Source organism: Rhodnius prolixus, unplaced genomic scaffold (genome assembly GCF_049639745.1).
Source record: "Rhodnius prolixus isolate KJV_2025 unplaced genomic scaffold, Rpr scaffold_4, whole genome shotgun sequence".
Classification (NCBI taxonomy): domain Eukaryota; kingdom Metazoa; phylum Arthropoda; class Insecta; order Hemiptera; family Reduviidae; genus Rhodnius; species Rhodnius prolixus.
Window position 1 is genome coordinate 25773067 of NW_027411614.1, and position 22712 is coordinate 25795778.

General features: G+C 34.2%; 1 protein-coding gene across 1 annotated transcript in view; it reads right to left on the minus strand.

Annotated features, from left to right (window-relative positions):
- The window catches only part of LOC141456502 (lachesin-like), a 353521-nt gene that overhangs the window by 284161 nt on the left and 46648 nt on the right, over positions 1-22712 (minus strand). The window lies entirely within an intron of this gene.

Sequence of the window (22712 nt, forward strand, 5' to 3'; positions counted from 1 at the left end):
TATATTTTGTAAGGTGGAAGTAAAATTTTTGTTGCAGCTTTGGAAGTGTGTTGTGAAGATTGTAGTGGGCAAGGTGTAAAGTATTGTTAGTCCATATTAACATTTGGAATTCCTATTTTTAAATCTAGTATTTAAAAAAGTCTATTTGCTTGCAAAAAGTGTTGGATATTATATTTTCTTTTATGGAAGGAGAGGGGACACATTTCTACATCACAGTTAAAATGTGCCCTACCGACCTGCAAGTTTGTGACATTTTTTTGTTTAATCGCAGAGACGGGGAAAGTGGTCCGAAGCTACATTAAGACGCGCAACAAACCGAATATTTTGTTCAAACTTCCTAAACCCATCAAACTTCGGGTACAACATCCCAAACTGAGTCATTCTTGATTTTTGAATTAGATAACAGTGGTTTAAAAGCGAAAGTAATGTAGTAGTGAGAGAAATAACTGATAGAAGGTAGATTCAGAGTAAAGTAATATCGTTTCTTTCTATTTTATATTGTGTTCAAAGCTACCCCACCAGTGGGGCAGATATTAACATTTGACACAAAATTTGTAAATTAAAAAGATATAGATATGTATATAAAGTACCGACTGTTTATTGATATGGATCTGTTAAGAAGAGTTGAAAGTTGTAGAAAACTAAATAAAAAGGTTCAATAATACGATTCTGGGCACTCTGTAACAGAAAATGTAAATTCTGTTCAAATGTGCCCCCCTCTCCACTCCCGCAGTGGGTCGCTGTTGCATGCATCTTCCTGGATGTTGCAATCCGACGGGTTCCTAGCACATTACTCCATGCACTTTCACTATACAAGAGGAGCACAAAACTCTTTCTTCCACTACCTACACACTAAGGCACATTACACTACACATTCAAGGGCTTACCCTTCCCTTGGAATTTGCTTGGGTAAAGGGAAGTAAACCCTTTAAATCAAAGGTCTTCCATTGTTAAAGGGGTTGGGACAACTCTACTTGGCAAAACCTTAATACGGCTCGAAACCTGAATTAAAAAAATTGAGGAGGCTGGAGCCCTCCATCGGCTGTAAAGCCCAAGAAGAAGAAGAATACTCAGAACAGGTAAAATGAAAATTTGACTGGATAGCACTAAATACCCTGTCTGTAATAAGGCACTGCAATACTTAACCCGCCTCTCCATACTTCTATAAATATACCAAGTTCATAATAAATAGCGAAAAGATTTGAATAATAGAAAGATAAAAGAAAAGCATTATGGATCCACTTGAAACTTTCTGCATCTGAACAGATATTTTTTTGGGGGAGCTAGGCCGTAATACTGGGAGAGAGGCAAGAGCGCTACTTTGCCAATTAATAAATCTTTTAAGTGCCGTTTAATCTTATTAAGAGATTTGGCGCCATTACAAAAATGAGCTCACTGCTAAGAGCCAGGTTTAGAAAGTCCATTATACTGCCACCATTCTTGCCCGCTGCTTCTAGATTTCACCTACTTTACTTCCGCCTAACCATTCATACACAATGCTTTTTATTATTATTATTATTTATCTGTACTGATTTAACTTGCACGCTTTTCAGAATATTTCTTTCTTTAAATGTGACCAAAAACCTAATGTGCGCAACAAAGAGTGAAATTTATAAATATATTAATACCAAAACTAAAAGCAAGGAAGAAATAGTGTACGGTTTATCTCCTTCTTTTTTGGTAACAGATTTAACACCCACAGTTTAAAAAAATAAATCGTAAATACGAGGGGCGTTTGAAAATTAAGTAGTTTTTATTTTTGCACGGACTTTTCAAACGACCCTCGTAATTATAAGATTAATAATTATTTTAAACTAACACACGCCATATTTCAATGTATATTTAGAAACAAATCTTTCCCCAACTTATGTTTATTAAAACCGGCCGGTAGGACAGTTGTATAAGGGTTGATCGTCAAAAACTGCACGAAAAAGCGTAACGTTGAAAAACACCCAACTTTGACAATTTTTTTCTCTTTTTCTATAAATGATAAAATTCCCAAATTTACTTTGTGATGTAGGGCAAATTCTCCTTTATAACTGTGATTTTTTTGCATTCGAGAAAAAATATGCTAAAAATGAGCAAAAACAGCATTTTCAAAAATTGTTCTAGTTCTTGTTGTTGTTACCTTTTTTGCAAACTGTGTAGCGCCTAAACGCGCGGACCGATTTTCATGAATGAAAAGTCATTCGATTCGGAATTTTATGTAGATGGGCCTCTTGGGAGTCTCGACGCTGTATATCGAATGGGAGAGGAGTTAGCCCTCTTTATGTAAGGCCGCCTCCAAAATTATTATTACTATTTACTCTGTAAAATCTTTGCCCGATTTCAATAAAATTTGGTAGGATGATAGAGTTAGGGCTACCCTAAATAACATTAAAGCGACGATCTGCTCTTACACTTGTTAAGGGGAAGTATAGCAATCGTTTCAAATTATCGACATGTGAACCGATTTTCATGAATGGAGTGTCATTTGAATCGGAATTTTGTATAGATTTGCACTTTAAAAGTCTCGACTCTATGTCTCATAATGAGGGGAGTACGCCCCACCCAAATAAGGCCCTTAGATATCCTAACATTCTTGCAAAAATAATAATAAAGACACAAATCTTTTGGTATAAGGAAGTGCAGGATGTTTGTACCAGGTGTGCAATCTTAATGTAAAAGATGTACTCTGTGGGGAAATAAAGACATCAGAAGTAATAAATGCATTGAAGCAGAATATTATGGATGAGTATAGGCTGAAATCTGTAAATAGCACAAGGTACCAACTGTATATTAGAGTTAGAGGTGGACAACTCTTATCTCTATAATTCAAATTTAGACGGTAATTATATTAGTTGGATATTTAAAAATAAGAGGCGAATTGTTATATCTTAATAAGTACAGTGTTGCCAACCAGGTTAAGTTATGTTCACTGTGTAATAGAAACGAGGAAGAGGATATACTCCATTTTATAGGCATATGCCCTATTTTAAAAGAATTTCGGTAGAAATATATAAAAAAAAAAGGCATATTACAGTGAATTTAAGGACTTATTAAATGCTAAATGGTAAGGATAGTCTGGTTAAATTTGCTAAGTCAGCATGGAAGTATACAGGGTGACCAGAGTAATATTCTCCACCCACTTTTTTTTAAACGGCGGGAAATTTCGAAAAAATAAAAAACGCGTATTTAATCATTTTTAGTCTAGTTTATTTTCAGTGATTGACCCATTTTTACAGATACAGCATCCAACTTTGTTTTTTCAAATGAAACGTTATATTTTTTTTGCATATTTTTATAGTATTTGAGCTCCTAAAAAAACAAAATTCAGTTTATTGTCAAAATTACATTATTATTTTTAAAGAATCTGTTCAAACTGGGCTCAATTAACGGATAGGCAAGCCAAAACTCTGGACTCCCACGTTTTGCTTGTAGCAGCACTTATGGTGGCGAAGTCAAGATCTAGGCAGGCTAGAGTTATTCGACGTTCAGGTGGTTTTTTTCTGCAAACGTTTGGTGTGGAGTTTTAGGAAATCAACTAATCGGCCCATACTTCTACAGAGAGAACTTAACGGGTGAAAGGAATCCAACTTTTTTTTTAGAGACAGTTCCATTTAAAAAACAAAAGTTGGATGCTGTATCTCGAGATACAGGGGTTTAAAAAAATGGGTCAATCACAGAAAATAAACTAGACTAAAACTGATTAAATACATGTTTATTATTTTTTCGAAATTTTTTCGTTTAAAAAAAAAGTGGGTGGAGAATAAAACTCTGGTCCCCTTGTAAATATTCTCTTATGGCTCTTCTATATCTCCCACTGTGAACCACGTATTGATATGGAATTTTGTTCTCTTATACACTTTGCTTTTCTCAATTATAAACTATACGTAGTTATTTTGTGCACAGATATAAAAAGGTAGAAGATATAAAGGGTTGAAAATTTATTGGGTCATGAAATTCTGTAAAATTATGGCCGATCTATATCTCCCACTGTGAACCACGTATTGATATGGAATTTTGTTCTCTTATACACTTTGCTTTTCTCAATTATAAACTATACGTAGTTATTTTGTGCACAGATATAAAAAGGTAGAAGATATAAAGGGTTGAAAATTTATTGGGTCATGAAATTCTGTAAAATTATGGCCGTTTTATATCTCCCACTGTGAACCACGTATTGATATGGAATTTTGTTCTCTTATACACTTTGCTTTTCTCAATTATAAACTATACGTAGTTATTTTGTGCACAGATATAAAAAGGTAGAAGATATAAAGGGTTGAAAATTTATTGGGTCATGAAATTCTGTAAAATTATGGCCGATTTATTTCTCCCACTGTGAACCACGTATTGATATGGAATTTTGTTCTCTTATACACTTTGCTTTTCTCAATTATAAACTATACGTAGTTATTTTGTGCACAGATATAAAAAGGTAGAAGATATAAAGGGTTGAAAATTTATTGGGTCATGAAATTCTGTAAAATTATGGCCGATCTATATCTCCCACTGTGAACCACGTATTGATATGGAATTTTGTTCTCTTATACACTTTGCTTTTCTCAATTATAAACTATACGTAGTTATTTTGTGCACAGATATAAAAAGGTAGAAGATATAAAGGGTTGAAAATTTATTGGGTCATGAAATTCTGTAAAATTATGGCCGTTTTATATCTCCCACTGTGAACCACGTATTGATATGGAATTTTGTTCTCTTATACACTTTGCTTTTCTCAATTATAAACTATACGTAGTTATTTTGTGCACAGATATAAAAAGGTAGAAGATATAAAGGGTTGAAAATTTATTGGGTCATGAAATTCTGTAAAATTATGGCCGATCTATATCTCCCACTGTGAACCACGTATTGATATGGAATTTTGTTCTCTTATACACTTTGCTTTTCTCAATTATAAACTATACGTAGTTATTTTGTGCACAGATATAAAAAGGTAGAAGATATAAAGGGTTGAAAATTTATTGGGTCATGAAATTCTGTAAAATTATGGCCGTTCTATATCTCCCACCCTAAACCACGTATTCGTGTGAAATTTTGTACTCATGTATACATTGTTTTTCTCAATTATAAACTATAGTTATTTTGTGCACAGATCTAAAAAGGTAGAAAATATAAAGGGTTGAAAATTTATTGGGTCATGAAATTCTGTAAAATTATGGCTGTTCTATATCTCCCACTGTGAACCACGTATTGGTATGGAATTTTGTTCTCTTGTACACTTTGTTTTTCTCAATTATAAACTATAGTTATTTTGTGCACAGATCTAAAAAGGTAGACGATATAAAGGGTTGAAAATTTTTTGGGTCATGAAATTCTGTAAAATTATGGCAGTTCTATATCTCCCACTAAGAACCACGTGTTGGTATGGAATTTTGTTCTCTTGTACACTTTCTTTTTCTCAATTATAAACTATAGTTATTTTGTGCACAGATCTATAAATATAGAAGATATAAAGGGTTGAAAATTTTTTGGGTCATGAAATCCTGTAAAATTATGGCCGTTCTAAATCTCCCACAGTGAACCACGTGTTGGTATGGAATTTTGTTCTCTTATACACTTTGTTTTTCTCAATTATAAACTATAGTTATTTTGTGCACAGATCTAAAAAGGTAGAAGATATAAAAGGTTGAAAATTTTTTGGGTCATGAAATCCTGTAAAATTATGGCCGTTGTATATCTCCCACCCTGAAACACGTATTCGTGTGAAATTTTGTACTCATGTACACTTTGTTTTTCTCAATTATAAACTATAGTTATTTTGTGCACAGATCTATAAATATAGAAGATATAAAGGGTTGAAAATTTTTTGGGTCATGAAATCCTGTAAAATTATGGCCGTTGTATATCTCCCACCCAGAAAAACGTATTCGTGTGAAATTTTGTACTCATGTACACTTTGTTTTTCTCAATTATAAACTATAGTTATTTTATGCACAGATCTAAAAAGGTAGACGATATAAAGGGTTGAAAATTTTTTGGGTCATGAAATTCTGTAAAATTATGGCCGTTCTAAATCTCCCACAGTGAACCACGTGTTGGTATGGAATTTTGTTCTCTTATACACTTTGTTTTTCTCAATTATAAACTATAGTTATTTTGTGCACAGATCTAAAAAGGTAGACGATATAAAGGGTTGAAAAATTTTTGGGTCATGAAATTCTGTAAAATTATGGCCGTTCTATATCTCCCACTAAGAACCACGTATTGGTATGGAATTTTGTTCACTTATACACTTTGTTTTTCTCAATTATAAACTGTAGTTATTTTGAGCACAGATCTAAATACGTAGAAGATATAAAGGGTTGAAAATTTTTTGGGTCATGAAATTCTGTAAAATTATGGCAGTTCTATATCTCCAACTAAGAACCACGTGTTGGTATGGAATTTTGTTCACTTATACACTTTGTTTTTCTCAATTATAAACTATAGTTATTTTATGCACAGATCTATAAATATAGAAGATATAAAGGGTTGAAAATTTTTTGGGTCATGAATCCTGTAAAATTATGGCCGTTGTATATCTCCCACCCTGAAACACGTATTCGTGTGAAATTTTGTACTCATGTACACTTTGTTTTTCTCAATTATAAACTACAGTTATTTTGTGCACAGATCTAAAAAGGTAGACGATATAAAGGGTTGAAAATTTTTTGGGTTATGAAATTCTGTAAAATTATGGCAGTTCTATATCTCCCACCCTGAACCACGTATTCGTGTGAAATTTTGTACTCATGTACACTTTGTTTTTCTCAATTATAAACTATAGTTATTTTGAGCACAGATCTAAAAACGTAGATGATATAAAGGGTTGAAAATTTTTTGGGTCATGAAATTCTGTAAAAATTATTGACGTTCTATATCTCCTACTGTGAACCACGTATTGGTATGGAATTTTGTTCCCTTATACACTTTGTTTTTCTTAATTATAAACTATAGTTATTTTGTGCACAGATCTAAAAACGTAGAAGATATAAAGGGTTGAAAATTTTTTGGGTCATGAAATTCTGTAAAATTATGGCTGTTCTATATCTCCCACTGTGAACCACGTATTGGTATGGAATTTTGTTCTCTTATACACTTTGTTTTTCTCAATTATAAACTATAGTTATTTTGTGCATAGATCTAAAAACGTAGAAGATATAAAGGGTTGAAAATTTTTTGGGTCATGAAATTCAGTAAAATTATAGCCGTTCTAAATCTCCCTCCCTGAACCACGTATTCGTGTGAAATTTTGTACTCATGTACACTTTGTTTTTTTCAATTATAAACTATAGTTATTTTGTGCTCAGATCTATAAATGTAGAATATATAAAGGGTTGAAAATTTTTTGGGTCATGAAATTCTGTAAAATTATGGCCGTTCTATATCTCCAACTGTGAACCACGTATTGGTATGTAATTTTGTTCTCTTATACACTTTGTTTTTCTCAATTATAAAGTATAGTTTTTTTGAGCACAGATCTAATAAGGTAGTAGATATAAAGGGTTGAACATTTTTTGGGTCATGAAATTCTGTAAAATTATGGCCGTTCTATATCTCCCACCCTGAACCACGTATTCTTGTGAAATTTTGTTTTCATGTACACTTTGTTTTTTTCAATTATAAACTATAGTTATTTTGCGCACAGATCTATAATTTTTGAAGATATAAAGCAGTGGTTCTTAACCGGTGTTCCGCGAATATGGTCCATGTGTTCCGCGAAATTTCAATTTTAAATGTATTGAAATTTAGAAACTTAGGAATGATACGAAAACAAAAAATTGTTCCTTTTTTTTTAATTTGAATTTAATTTTAAGTTCTTACTAAATACCGAATTTCAAATTATTTATTGTTAGTGTTCTGCGAAAAAAATATGTACATATAATTGTGTTCCGCGTCTATGAAAAGGTTAAGAACCACTGCCTTAGGTCGACAGCTTGGCAATAAAACTAATAAAATAAATAAGGCTGAAATTTATTTTGTATTTATGGGTTTATACCTATGTTCAATGTAACTATGGTTTCATAAGCCTTGATAATTGAGCCTTTCACTGCACTCTAAATTTTAGAGAGTCTCGCCGGTAGTTCTTGAATAGAGAATTAGCAATAATTTCCTCTTTAAAGAAGAAGCAAACTACACATCAGTAATATTTTACATTAACACCTTTCAAGTTTTACAATTTTTCCTTCTTCAAAGAAACAAAAAATTTGTAACAAAACTTTACAATTTTCGTTTTACTGTAATTCCGAAGTTTTTAATAAATTTCTTTCAAACTCCGGATTCTTTAAACATATTTATTTTTTCAATAATATAGTTTGATATTCTGAACAAATGAAATAACAGTTTAGAGAGAAGATTTTTTTATTTAGTGCTGCGAATGGCCTTTGGCGTGAAAAAAAAGAAGAGGGTAAAGTAGATTATTGGCATGGTCTTCATGAAGTTGTCTGAAGGGTGTAGAAGAACCAACCAGAGTCATAGCACCTAGAGCAAACCTTTACACCATACCCAACTACAGCCTAGAACAAGAGCAAGAACTTTATTTCGTGTTCGTTTAGTGTAAAGGGTTTTCCTTTAGTTGCTCTATGAACATTCTTTACATTAAATAATCTGGGACGAACACTTACTCGAATTTCTTTAACTCTGAAAGTCCTAGCACATAAACAATCCTATTTATATTTTACACTTAATTATGCTGTTTCAATTAGGTTCGAATCATTCGCTTTCCGGATTGTAATCAATAGTATTAAAACAAATCTAAAAAATAAACTTGGAACAATTAAAATATGTCGACCCCCATTTTTATATACACAGTTTTAATTGAATTTATTGATTGACCTCACCTAAATATTCCCAGTTAGTAATTGCCTACTTTTGCAGTCGGACTTTTCGTCCAACTACCAATTTGGTGTCGTGGACGGAGGCGACTAGCAAACATACTTTACAGTAAATTTTTTTTTGTTAACCATTGAATAAAATCCAAGGCCTATAACCGGGAATCGAGCCCAGTACCACAATAGATATTAGCTTTACAGTCTCGTCTCTAACCGCTCGGCTACCGTGGCGCCTATTTCTTCAGAGTAAATGAGTGCGTAAGAGATCTACAGATCACCTCCCTTGTAGTACTTTTGTACTCTTGTTTCCCTCATATTCCTGAGCCCTCCTTCTTCTTCTTCTTCTTCTTCTATTATAGTAATAAATTAATTTTGTAATTAAAAGTTTGACTCCAAAAATGTAATTAAAGAAAACGACGGTTGTTGTAAAATTGTCTTTGTTTTATCACACTAAGTCTTGAAAACAGTTTAGAATCACCATTGAAAGAACAAGCATGTGGATTTGGTGGTTAAAATTACGACGAAGCTGCACAACTAAGATGGATGGATACCAGTTAGGAGTGGTAGACGGCTAGCCCTGGGTATCTTTAATGTATTCCGCGGGAGACTCTAATCGTACCGACAGATGTTCCGAAGTGTTATTAATTATTTAATAAAAACTCTCGGAGGCAGAGGCTGCAACCTATTACAATGGGTTTCTTCTTCCTTGGTTAACTCTCTAGCAGGCGCCACCATCCTGGAAGTGGTGTTGGACCGCCACTTGAACACCCTAACACCAACGCTAGTTTCCTCTAAAACCAGCTTGTTCCATGCCAGCACTAAAACTCATCTTACAACTAACACGTTCGCCTGGATAATTGCTCCAGATAACTCTCCGACGTAGCCGAAACTCATGTACAAAGCTTTTTCATCGGCAACTTCACCAAGGAAAACTCACATGTATTAAATTGTTCTGAAAACTTGAAGATTTATACAATCATTGTCTTACTAATACCAAGATAGTAAAAGTAAAATTTTTTACATAAATTAATATAATTTTAAGAACAGAAGAAATTGCCACAAATAAAAACTCTTACTGCATCAAGATTAATTCCTAACAAGAATTATTAAAATTAGTAGTATTAATAATATTTTATACCCATAAAGTAACGTTTTCATAAAGTAACGTTTTCTTTTTTAAAAAAACTTCTCCAAATCTTCTTTTTACAGAACAGATTAATTTTGTCGTAATTTCTATCAAATACAAAATAGTTCTGACTTTTTATTTGGTGTATTCAACACCTTTTAATTTCCAAAATAACTATCCCCAAATATTTTAATTTTCTAGTCGTTCGGTGTGCGTAATTTTTTGCGCAAAGATTATTTAAAGATAACTCTATTAGAAGTGATTTAAATTCAATATTAATACTGTATTTCCTTTAAAATGACTAGTAAAGACTTGAAACTTTTATAATAGAAACTGGAATGCAGATCAGAGAGAAAAATCTGAGTTAATTAATGAATCCCAAATTGAATAAAAGTTTGTTTGGTTTTGAATTCGTGAGTCACCAAAAAAAAAAGAAATGATGCACTTGATAATAATCAAGAGAATGAAGAGTCTTTAAAGCAGATAAGTAGAAAATGGATGAAAATGGCGAAGAGGATGCTGTTTGAGCAACAACATCCATCTCTATACCACAATTAACTACGATTTGGAGTGGCCAGATATTCATTCGACTAGTAGAAATGTCCGTCCACGGCTATTTAATTAATCTGCATCAACGGACCACACTATGCTAAACCAAACCAATAAGGGACTCTGTGTAATTACAGTATGTAACCATTGTTTGCCCTTAATATTGCACTATACTAATCGATAAATCTTCAACTGTTAACGATGTACTTCACATTAAGCGCTTCTAACGATGGGCGTCACTACGTTACAAATTATATACATATATATATATAGGTTAAATAGGGTTTTACATTGAAGTAAATTGTAAAGCCTAAATAATTCATTGATGGAAACCTAATCCTAACGTTACCTTCAACTACTCTGATGTTAAATGCACTTTGTTCATAAATCATAAACCCTATTTGCAATAATTTAACATTCAAATTTAAATGATTATTTTGATTTTAAGAGCACTATTTCTCAAGTCATTTCATGCTTAATATTACCTGCATTGAACCCATTTCAGAATTAGCCCAGGCTATTTCCAGTAATCTAAATGGTGAGCCGAATAATAAATTATAATTTAGGACAAACTTTTTTTTTTGCCCAGTAACGTTCAATTTGAGAGTAAAAATTCTGAAAGCTCATGTTTCTCTACAAGATGGCAAAATTGTAGATGTTATCTGTCTCCCACTCTTCAGAAAGTCGAAATTTGCTGTGGTTTCTTTGTGTTGAAAAATAACTTTACTTCAGTTAGATGCTTTAAACTGGTCGCTTTTTTACAATTTAAAGCTTTAAGGATATATTTTTCAAGTTAGGAAATACTCAAGTTGTAATCGTTCAAGATACGAAGTACATCGTATATCAAGGCATTAATGAAAAAAACTACAAGATTATTTCTCAGACTGGATCAGAGTACCAGGAAGAGACAAAGATGATTTACACGTAAAAGAAGAGGAGTGAAATCGCTTTAGTATTTAGTATCAGGGCTGAAGGACGAGAGGATGTAATGGAGGAAGTCAGAGTGAGAGTCCGGACAGCATAAAAATGCTGCATCCACTAGTGTGGAACAAAACTGCCCTAAAGGTGATAAAAATAGAGTTTTTTTTAACAATATAATGGGCAAATCCTTACCTATGAATCACGACGCAGAAAGCCTGCGATAAAGGGAAGGTAACGACGATGGACTGTTGAAAACCGCAATTTACAATTAGTATTGACAAAATAAGGGAATGAATAAAACAGAAACCAAGAAGAGAATATTGGCGAAAAGAAAGATTAAATGGTAGGGGTAGTTAAGAAGAATAGCTCCAGAGATGTGCCGAAGAAGGCGAGGAAATGGAAATGGTGGAGAAGGAGGAGAGGAAGTCCAGCAAAGCGGAAGAAAGATATTGGCGATTAGATGGCAGGAAAAAGATTGGGAGAGCGATATTGGTGGCATTGAGACTCCGGAAATAGGATGTGACCCGGAAAGAGAGAGTGACAAATTAAGTCCGGAAATATATAAAAGATGCACGAGGATAACATATACAGGATAAAAGTTCTCAGGAGATTATCCGTGTGCGAAAAAGGGATTAAAGCAAGAATGCTGTATGTTTCCAACATTGTTCAAGATATATCTGCCTGGTGTTTTCCATGAATATGTAATGGACTTGGCAATCCAAATGGATCCTATCATTTCAAAACTCTCTTCACCCAGGTTGCTTTATAACTCAGGACAGGAAGAATATGGAATTTATGTTAAGGTTTGAATGAGGAATATGAGCAATGGAGTTCGAGAATACTTAGCTGAAACTGAATAGATGTCTTTTGGCGGAAAAGCAATATAAAGTAAGGCCTATTTTTTCAGAAGGGCATCACGCCCAACTTCCGATAAGGTGTCCAGGACGGAGGCGACTAGCAAACATACTTTACTATACATTTTTCTTATTAATCATTAAATAAAATCCAAAGCTTAGACCGGGAATCGAACCCAGTAACCACAATATCCTAGCTTTGTGGGCCTTGCCCCAAACCGCATGGCACCTCAGTGCTGAATGGTGAGGGAGCTAAAGAGTTAGAAGATGGGTTTCCTTTCTAGAAGTCACAGAAGAGTCAGACCTCAAGAGTTTGGATGTGCGGAAATAGAAGAATAGATAGATAGATGCGCGTTGGTTGACAAATCTCTTGAAGTAAAAATAACAGTCAGATAGAGTCTAGTTTGAGCTGTGATGCAGTGTATGTCGTGTCTTATAAAAAACTTGTTAAAAAGTGGTTTGTAACTCACCTTTCGTGTTGAAAATTTGCATAAATATTTCTCAAGCATTAATGACTGTGTATGTGAAGTTTAAGAAAAATCTATCGACTAGAATTAATACAATTTGTTAAGAAATAAAATTCAATTAAATGGGAGTAAGAGTTGATTAAACATTAGTGTAGTGCACAACATTCTAAAGGTCGTGCTTATAGTGCTACTGTGTTTACTACATCATACTCGTAGAATATTTCTTACAATCATTTATCATAATAAAATTACTTTTAATTAAAGATAAAAATATGGGTTCTGAAGTGATTGACCATTTAAACAAATTATATTGTGAAATAAAAAACGATATTGAAGATAGTCGCTCTAAAACTGTCAGTGAAATAAAAGAATATATCGACTGTATAGATAACAAAGTGAAAACAATTGAAACAAAAATCAGTCATCTGGACCGTGAGGTGAGAAAAAGAAATGTAGTAATTTTTGGGATCTCGGAAGAATTTTCAGACTACTGGGAGCTGGAGAAATTTGTCTGTAACTTCCTATTAGAAAAATTGACGGTAAATATTGATGTGAAAGATATAGATTTTGTTAGGCGTATAGGTAAAAACATAGAGAACAGAAGTCGCCCTATTCTCGTCGGATTCATTAGTTTTCGTTCGAAACTGATGGTAATACAGAATGCGAGCAAATTAAAGGGTAGTCAAATCTTCATCGCACAAGATTTCTCAAAAGATGTGATAGCAATTCGAAAGAATTTGCAACCACAACTCACTCGAGCCAGGCAAGAGGGTAAATTTGCTACTCTCAAATATGATAAACTTATTGTAAGAGATGACGTTCAACCTTACAATAAAAAACGCCAGTTATCAAACTCGCCACCGGTGCAATGTGATGCATCACGGGTGGATGAGTCCATGATAAAGAAAAATAAAATTAGTGAAAATCTATCATTAAAACCAATAGTGGGGCAAGACACAATTCAGCCTCTTATTACATCCGCTGATTCTCGAGACCTCGAGCGCGTGTCTACAAAAGGGGCAACAGCCCTTGGTACATAGCAATCAAGCCTAATTTATGATTCCCTGGACATCTTGGCATACAATATAGCTGGTCTTAAAGGAAAACAACACGATTCGGAATTTATTAAATACCTAAATCAATTCGATATTATCATTTTATTGGAGACGTTTATTGAGGAACATGAAATGGGTTTACCTTTAACTTTATTCAAGGACTTCAGCTTAGTGTGTATCCCGGCTACAAGAAAGAAAACGAAGGGGAGAGCATCAGGAGGAAGTATATTCGGTGTCAGACATGGTAAAAATGATTTAATTGAATTTTGTAACATTTTTCACCGGTATGTGTTTAAGATAAAATTTAAATTTGAAGATCCTATATATGTTGTACCGGTTTATATTAATTGTAACTTTTGGGATAAAGATTTTAACGATCTGTGCAATTTTGTATTGGAGCACCATAATCTTAAATTCATCATAGTTGGTGACTTTAACTGTAGAATCAGTAATTTACAGAATATTTTAACAAAAAATTACCCAGTCTGTCAGTCAATTCAAGAGAATATCTTTATCATTTCCTCCTTGGGTGCCCTAGATATTATGATATAAGGATCAAAATATTTGAAACGTCCAGAATAAAATATGTTGGCATTCTTAAATGGAAAAAACTGGTCTTTATTAGTAAACTATTGTAAAATGGCTTACGACCTTAGAAATAATTTATTAAATATATAACAGTAATATTACTTATCAATTATTTACTTATATTCTATCTTATCAAATATTACTTTTCAATTATATTACTTATTAATTATCTACATCAAAGAGGTATAAAATATTTTTAGTTTTTATTTGTTTTCTTTTTTTAATCTTATTTCTATTATTATTATTATTATATTGCATTTATGTTTTAAGATATGTTTTGGTTTGTTAAGGTAAATTGATAAGACTCCTCAGACGGCTTAGGCCATTGAGTCTGTCTTATGCACTTGTTTAAGTAGTTTTGTAATATTGTGGAAATTAATAAAGACTTATCTATCTAACAGTCAGATAAGTAAGAAAATATGTGAGGAGATACTTATCGAATTATCAGCGGTAACATATCACTTTGATTGACTTTGATAACATATCAGATTTTTATAATTCAAACTAAAACTTAGTGTAAATCGCATGTTTTTGAGGTAGCTCAGTCAATCAATTTAATAAAAAATAGAACGCTTGTTCTTTGTGTAAATTACACGAAATATACGTTATCTACCCTTACTGACGAACCTGTCTCTAGGAGGATTTAAAAGAAAGAAATGTTTTCATTAAAATGCCATAAACCAGATAAATAACCTGGCTCAAAAGCCTAAAATACTTTATAATAAAATAAAATATATTTTATAAAATAGTTACTAATTTAGTATTTTATGTGGCCCAAGATTAATTCAATTACTAAAATAACAGCATAATGTGTGAAGAATCAAATATTTAATAATGCGTATGGCAAATAATATTGAATATTATTTTATTAATAAAAATTAATCTAAAAATATTACTCCAAAATCTACCTCCATTGTAACCACATAAATTCTTCGACAGCCAAACCGATTGCAGAGCCCTTGGTTTGCTAATCTGCTACGACCTATTTACTATCAGTTGATAGTTACAAATTCTTTTTACCAGAAATAAGAGAAATTAAAAACGAATCAACGCAAAATATGCCCTGTTTTTCTGAAATTTTGTATATGTATATACTACATTCAGTTGATTAATTTTTTGTGTACGCTCGTGTACATGGAAAATAGAAGAAAACTTTTTTTGCTTAACAGAAATCAAAATTTAATAAAATAGTTTGCACGCTAATAATGTTAAAGTTTTGCAGATTTTGTTGAATAAATTTGAAATTATAATCTATACTCAACAGGAAGGGATGTTGCCAAACTTTTCCTATCAGTTAAGGATTAGTCTTAAGACTTTGTTTTCCTTTATAAATATTGGTCTACAGATTAAGGATCATATTAGGGAAATTTCCTAGAAAAGTAGTTTTTAAGACTTGGATGGAAATAATTATCATAAGCGATTATACCTTGCTTTTACCAAATCGCTCCACTAGGAAAAAGGAAACATTAAATTAGGTAAATATCAACCGGTTTTGTAAATTGATCACAATGAGCAAACCTTTGGTACAAACGTCCTGGCACCACTCTTATGAGTGATGTTGGTAAAACGCGATTAGAAGCTGAAACTAGTTAGAAACAGCTAAGAGAGCTCCAAATTCTGACTTCAGGCTCCCTAAGAAATGACCGTCTAGTATGGCCAATACTGATGTCAAGAGCAAGCGCACTGGCTACTCTATACTACTCGCTACTAGGTCTCCGAGCAGCTTTTAAAGAGTAACCAGCATGGCTCCAGCAGAATATGTAACGAGTACGCTGTTTGACTAGAGAGCTCGTGGTAGCAAGTACACCTTCGGCGCTCCGCTAAAAGAAAACCTAGCCAGCTATTCGCAAACACAAGTCCTAGAAAGCTTCACACCCTACAAAAGAGGCACACACTACACCCTGGAGAAGCACGATAAGACGACCCTTTTTTCCTTCAAAGTCCCAACAGAAAAAAAAAAAAATAAATAAAAACACTCCCGAACGACGAAGGAAGGAAGCTGGACAGAATTAAGCCAGCGTTTGGCGTGACACTTCCCGAGGCAAAGCCGTGCGGTGACTTTCTGTACAGACCATAGTAAACAATTCACTATTAGCCATAGTGAGCCATCACTGGAACACAACGAGCCAGATGAGACAACACAGGATGCCCCGCAGCACTATACCAATCCACCGAACGGATCAGCCCCAGGAACACAGCATGACATCTCCCTGACTGAGAAGGAGGACAGTGTGGAGATCACTCGTCCCACAAAGATCAGCCCACGTGCACGGGTCAGCGATTTCCAAGATACTAAAAAACTATACTTATCCCAGGAAATAACTCGCCTATACATAATATATAGTATGATTTTATTTTTATATTAGTTTTTTTTTTTGTCAATTTAAGGTGCGTCAATATTTGAGGTCATTGGCGCTCGGAGCTTTATTTAATGCACTGTCGGCTTCCGGACAATGTTCTCCCGTTACAGACATCACCGGACAGTGAGCTGTAAGAAGCTCCTGGAAGAGAAAATCTTAAAAGCCAGCAGCTGGATTCGAACCCTGGAGCTCTGCGTTGGAATCCAATACGCTAATCGCATAGCTAATCCCTTCCCTTAGTTATGATGTTAGCTTTCAATAAAGTAAAAATATTAGCGTTGTAAAATACGAAATGAAAAATTTATTATCTGACATGCCTAACATTGCACGATTTGTTTATCGCTGCAATACTTTCATCTAGATCAATAACTTTTAATTGACAAATTTTATTATAAATTATTTTCAGAACATTCAAACTGTTATTTCGGTGTAATGAGCAATTACACTATTAGAATTCTATAAAATTATATTAATTTAATATGCTTTAAAGTTTAGATATTGTAAAAATGCTGGTTTACAGTCTCGACGATCGTATAATAGAAAGTCATGCTTTTTTTAAATTATATTATTTAAATTGCATTTTTAGGATATGTACCTTCACTCAATAGACCCTTGGTTAGAAAACTGGCGCATAAAAATTAACCCAACTAAGTCTAAATACATAGATTAAATAGATTAAATTAGGGCGGCCTCAAGTCTTACACCTCCGCGACCCCTATGGATCTATTGTGGCTCAAGTCTAAATAGATAGTCTTCACACTCAAACGTCAAACTCTTCTTACGTCTTACATCACACACACCTATCCACACCAGCCGACCATGTGCGGTACCTTGGAATGTACCTAGACAAGAGACTTACCTGGAACTCCCATACGAGACTTAAACGTACCGAACTGAACTAACGATTCAAACTTCTAGCCAGACTACTCGACAAACACTCAAAACTCTCACTACAAAACAAACGACGATTCTATACAGCTCTTCTCACACCAATATGGACTTACGGACTCGAACTTTACGGAACAGCTAAAAAATCCAACATCAATAGACTGCAAACACTCCAATCCAAAATACTCCGCGTAGACGCTCCATTCTATGTTAGCAACCACACAATCCATACAGATCTCCAAATTCCACTCATCTCCGAACTTGCCAAAATCCGATATAAAAATTTTCATTAGACTCTCATTTCATCCCAACCCTTTAGCTGCAAACTTGTCTTCAATTACGCTATCCTCCAATCCTCGAAGATGGCTGAGGCGCCGTTGGCCCCGTGACCAACTGGGTGACTAATGGCGGCCATCACTGGATGACTGTCATTCACGTCTGACACGTTAATTATTTATACATTTATCTCATTTACTTATTGTACCCTGTAGGTATAGGTGTAAATTTCATTAAAAGGATAAATAAAAAAAAGGATATGTACCGCCGAAGCGCATTTTAGAATTGAATCTTTCTCTCTTTAATTTAGAAGAGATAGAGGTGGACACAATATTTTAATGGATGTAGTTAAGTAGCAAGATAAAGCTGCAAGTTGAAGATAAAAAAAAGTATAAGACAAACTGTAAGAAGTTCATTCAGATTCTTGGGTCTTAGTTATTTCACAGCTAAGAGATTAGACGTGGCGCGGATCATCGGCTGCACTTTCTTGGAGACTTTATTGGATATCTATGAGTGTATTCCGTTGCTTTTAAAACAAGTTTACCAATTCCTCCACCCATTTTCCAATAAACTGAAATAAAGCTTTCTTTCGTAAAGCAAAACTTAACCAGTAAGTTCATGGGAACAGGAACACATTGCAAACAATATTTAGTCTTCTTACTTCCAACGATAGATGTATATGGAGCAAACACTTTCCAAACATTTCGAAACAAAAAACAAAAAAATCTTTTCTCAGTTGTGGGTAAAGAGAGGCAAAAGATATTGATTTACCCTTCCTCCACTTTTGAGGTTTTTTTCTCGAAGATGAAGAGTTTTGGGGCAATAGATCATCATTACAATGCGATAACAACTTGCGTCTCTCTTAACTCACTGAATCAAGATGATGAAACGAGCAGGACAGTTCACGTTATGTGGTTTACAAGGGAATTAATTGAAAGTAGGGGTCCCCAAACTTTTTACACAGGGGGCCAGTTTACTGCCCCTCAGATCGATGGAGGGCCGGACTGTAAAAAAAAAACAAAAACTAAGAACTATTCACTGCCCTGCAAATATCCTATTTTAAAGTAAAATTACAAAATGGGAACGCATACAATATTTAAAATAAAGAACAAGCAAATTTAAATCAACAAATTGCCCAGTATTTCTGTGGGAATTATGGACCTGCTTTTGGCTAATGAGATGGTCAATGTCCGGTTTAGTTATAGTGCTTTGCCTTTCTTCCTACTTCTGCTATTATTTCAGACTGCTTCTGGATCTGTGACGCGTGCGTACTACCGGAAGTAGTACTGTACGTGAGCGACGCCGCCACATCCCACCAATGAAAGAGGTACCCTTCCGGAAGAGTGGCGGGGACCGGATAAGTTGCTTCAAGGGGCCGCATGTGGCCCACGGGCCGTAGTTTGGGGACCCCTGATTTAAAGGAATGACGTTAGTTTACGCACTGAGAACCCCTTATCAAAAGACGATTTCTAAAATGAAGTAGTAAGAATGGAGAATTTCTAAAGTTTGTCCAACATATTGTTCCCTAATGGAGAATATTATATTTTTTATTTTCGCATCGTTCAATCGACAGCTAATTTTTTTTTTTTTAGCTATTCTGAAAAACCTGTATACTTTCTTGTTAAGAGATTAGTGCGTCATTCCAGTACCTCTCTTTGTTAGGTACCATTGGCAAATAAAATATCCTTTTCGGCAAGAACGGTTCCAAAATTGCTAAGAAATAATAAAAAGGTGATTTTCTAACATTGATACTTGCGATCCAAGTTCAGTTTCTCTCAATACAGATGTCTGATCATTAAGAAAAAGTTACTGCTCTCTGGAAATTAAATTATCTCTCAGAGTGGAATGCTTTGCAATTGAGTGATCCGACTGTATTACTGCTTCTTATTGATGAGAGTAATGCATTGCTCAGATGCATTGGGAAGATCTCTGTAATGCTATACAATTATTTATTAACGGTTTTTGGGGATGTTTTATTCAGACCAGTTGAATGTATTTTCCAAAAGAGAAGTTAATTTAAAATTTTCCTCCGTTAGAAAAGGGCTGAATTAAAAGTGAGGAAAGAGTTATATATTAAGACGACTACAAAAGAAATATGAAAGTTTAAGACAAATAAATTAATATTGATTAAAAACAGAGATGATGTGGCTTTGACGGAGGAAAGCATCAAGGGAACCAGCGATTAGTGAAAGGAAGAAGTAAAGAGAATATTCGGCAATGACTGCTAGCAAGGAAGGATAGTTAGATGGCTGGCGGTGGTAAGCGCTATGTGCTCGAACTGGCGGACCACCACCAGCAATCTGCATAATTCTGCAGTCAACTAGCGCCACACTCCTCTACGAACAAAAAGGAAGCTCTTGTTTAGAAAGTGGGATAAGACGGGCAAACTGTAAGGGGTAAATTGAATCTTTGCAAAGTCAGTGGCTGTTAGTACAGTATGGGTGTAAGTAGAAGGGGAGCTAATGAAGGAGTTCTCTTTGGAGCCTAAATTACACTCTTCAGACGGAAACGAGAAAAAATTACTGAGGACAACACCGTTTAAAGTTTTAAGTTGTTACTGATGTTTCTATGTTCTCAGCATTGGTTTTAATAAAATTTCATAGCTATTAGTTGTGATCGATATCTCAATTTACTGTGGGGCTAAGATTGGAATCTAAGAGAGTTTGTATCTCCCGTATTACAAAATTTAGCTGGCATTATCAAGGGTTAGTAACATCAAAACTAGTCTAGAAAGTTTCTTTAGAGTCATTAATTCTTAATTCTAAATTACCTAATCTAAAATTAATTTTATCGTAGCTATATATTTACGTAAGAAATGGATACAAGCTGATATTTCTTTCAAACTTAGTAAATCCTTCTTTATTACTATTGCCTATATCTCTCTTAAAAATACAATGTTCTTTAAGACATCCAATTAGATGTTGTGAGACAATCCATAAAGAGACAACTTCAACACTGTTTATCGATAAACGATCAGTATTCTAGATCATTATGGAAATTTAGAAAGAGTAGCAGTAATATTCTTCGAGAAAAAATATTCTGTACTTCTCCTCTGGGCATTAAAAGGAATGTTCTAAGCAACGGTTTTTTTTGGCCATCGTCTTCCCCGTTCCCATTGGTTTCTAGAAACTGAAGACCTACTCTGACGCCAGGACCTACAAAAAAGCCTGGAGAAACTTTTTACAAATATTGGTATCTACATAATTATTTAAAAATCTTCCAGAAGAGATTGAGTAAGCTGTACATTACTTTGTACAATCATCTGCTTAGGGCTTACCACAAACTATGACGCCACTACAGCGTGTAATTCTCTTTATTTCCCCCAAATAGCCCCACAGCTCTCCAGGGACCTGAGCCGATTCTAACAACGTGCTCCAGTCACTTCTATTCTGCACTTCTAATCTCCATCTCCTCATGCCCATTTTTTTTTTAGATCCTCCAACAAATCGTCAAGTCATCTTTTCCCAGGGCCTCTCTTAGGCCATCCACATTCTTCCCCCTACAAATCAATCAACCAGCGTTGCTATCGGAACCGGTTCTTCTAAAAGAAAGTCACCAAATCTTACTTCATGAAAAAGTTCTTGGTTTTCCTTTCTTTTTCACACGGAGGTCAAAATAGGGCTCTGAATTTTTCATTCTCGATGGTAGCGTGACCTCGCTTTCTTTGGTCAGAACCTAGGTTTCTTAACAGTATTTAATTGTTCCTCTTATAATGACCTTGTAATTAAGAGCATTCAGGGTAAGTGAGTGGAAGGACTCGCAAATATTCATGTTTTTCTTAAGGCAATAATGTGCATAATTTACTGATGCAAGGGACCAATTAACTAAGAAACGGCGCGCTACGTCAACTTAACACCAAACCCGCTATCCATCACATTAAAGACCGTACATCTGACTGAATAGAAGCTGTAATTTAATTTTAGCGCAACTCCAACCAAATTTGCAAGATGAATGTACAGTTTCTAACCCAGTGGTTCTTAACTAGTGTTCCACGGAACACTGGTGTTCCGCAAATATGGTCCAAGTGTCCCGCGAATTTTCTATTTTAAATGAATTAAAAATTAGAAACTTAAGAAAGATACGAAAACAAAAAAACGTTCCTTTTTTTTTAAATTTGAATTTTCTACTACCAAAGTTGGCCTATCTTTTTAAGTCATAGTCTTTTACTGCATTTTTCCAGTGGAAGTGAATTAGTGATGGGCAAAATCGTTCATTTTCTTTTTAATTTTAATTAATACATGTATCTTTTTTGAAAATTATATTCAATTTTTTATTATTCATTAATTTTAAGTTCTTGCTAAATACCGAATTTCAAATTTTTTAATGTTAGTGTTCCGCGAGAAAAATATATACATAATTGTGTTCCGCGTCTTTGAAAAGGTTAAGAACCACTGTTCTAACAATAGAAAACTAATCTTTATGGTCTGCAACCCGGCGGCTCCTCTCCTTTAGAAACACATCACCACTTGGACAAAATCTGAAACTGTAAGCGCAGAATCATTTTTCCGAATGCCTAACCTTGGTTTACGAATTGCTAACTTTGATTTATCAGATTCCGATTTCATTCAACAGGTGCCTAGTTCCAGTTACTGAACCAGTACTTTCATTGTGACGAAGATATTGCTCTCTTATCTCACAAGGCAATACCTTCTGAAGTTTCCCATCTAATAAAACATCTACACTCCAAAAAGTGCCAGACTTTGACAAAGTTACATTTATTATCTTGACGAATCACCCAAAGAGGGGAATGGTGCTCTTTACAGTAATGTAAAACTCCGGAATGAAATTTTTCCCTATTAAAAATTATAAATT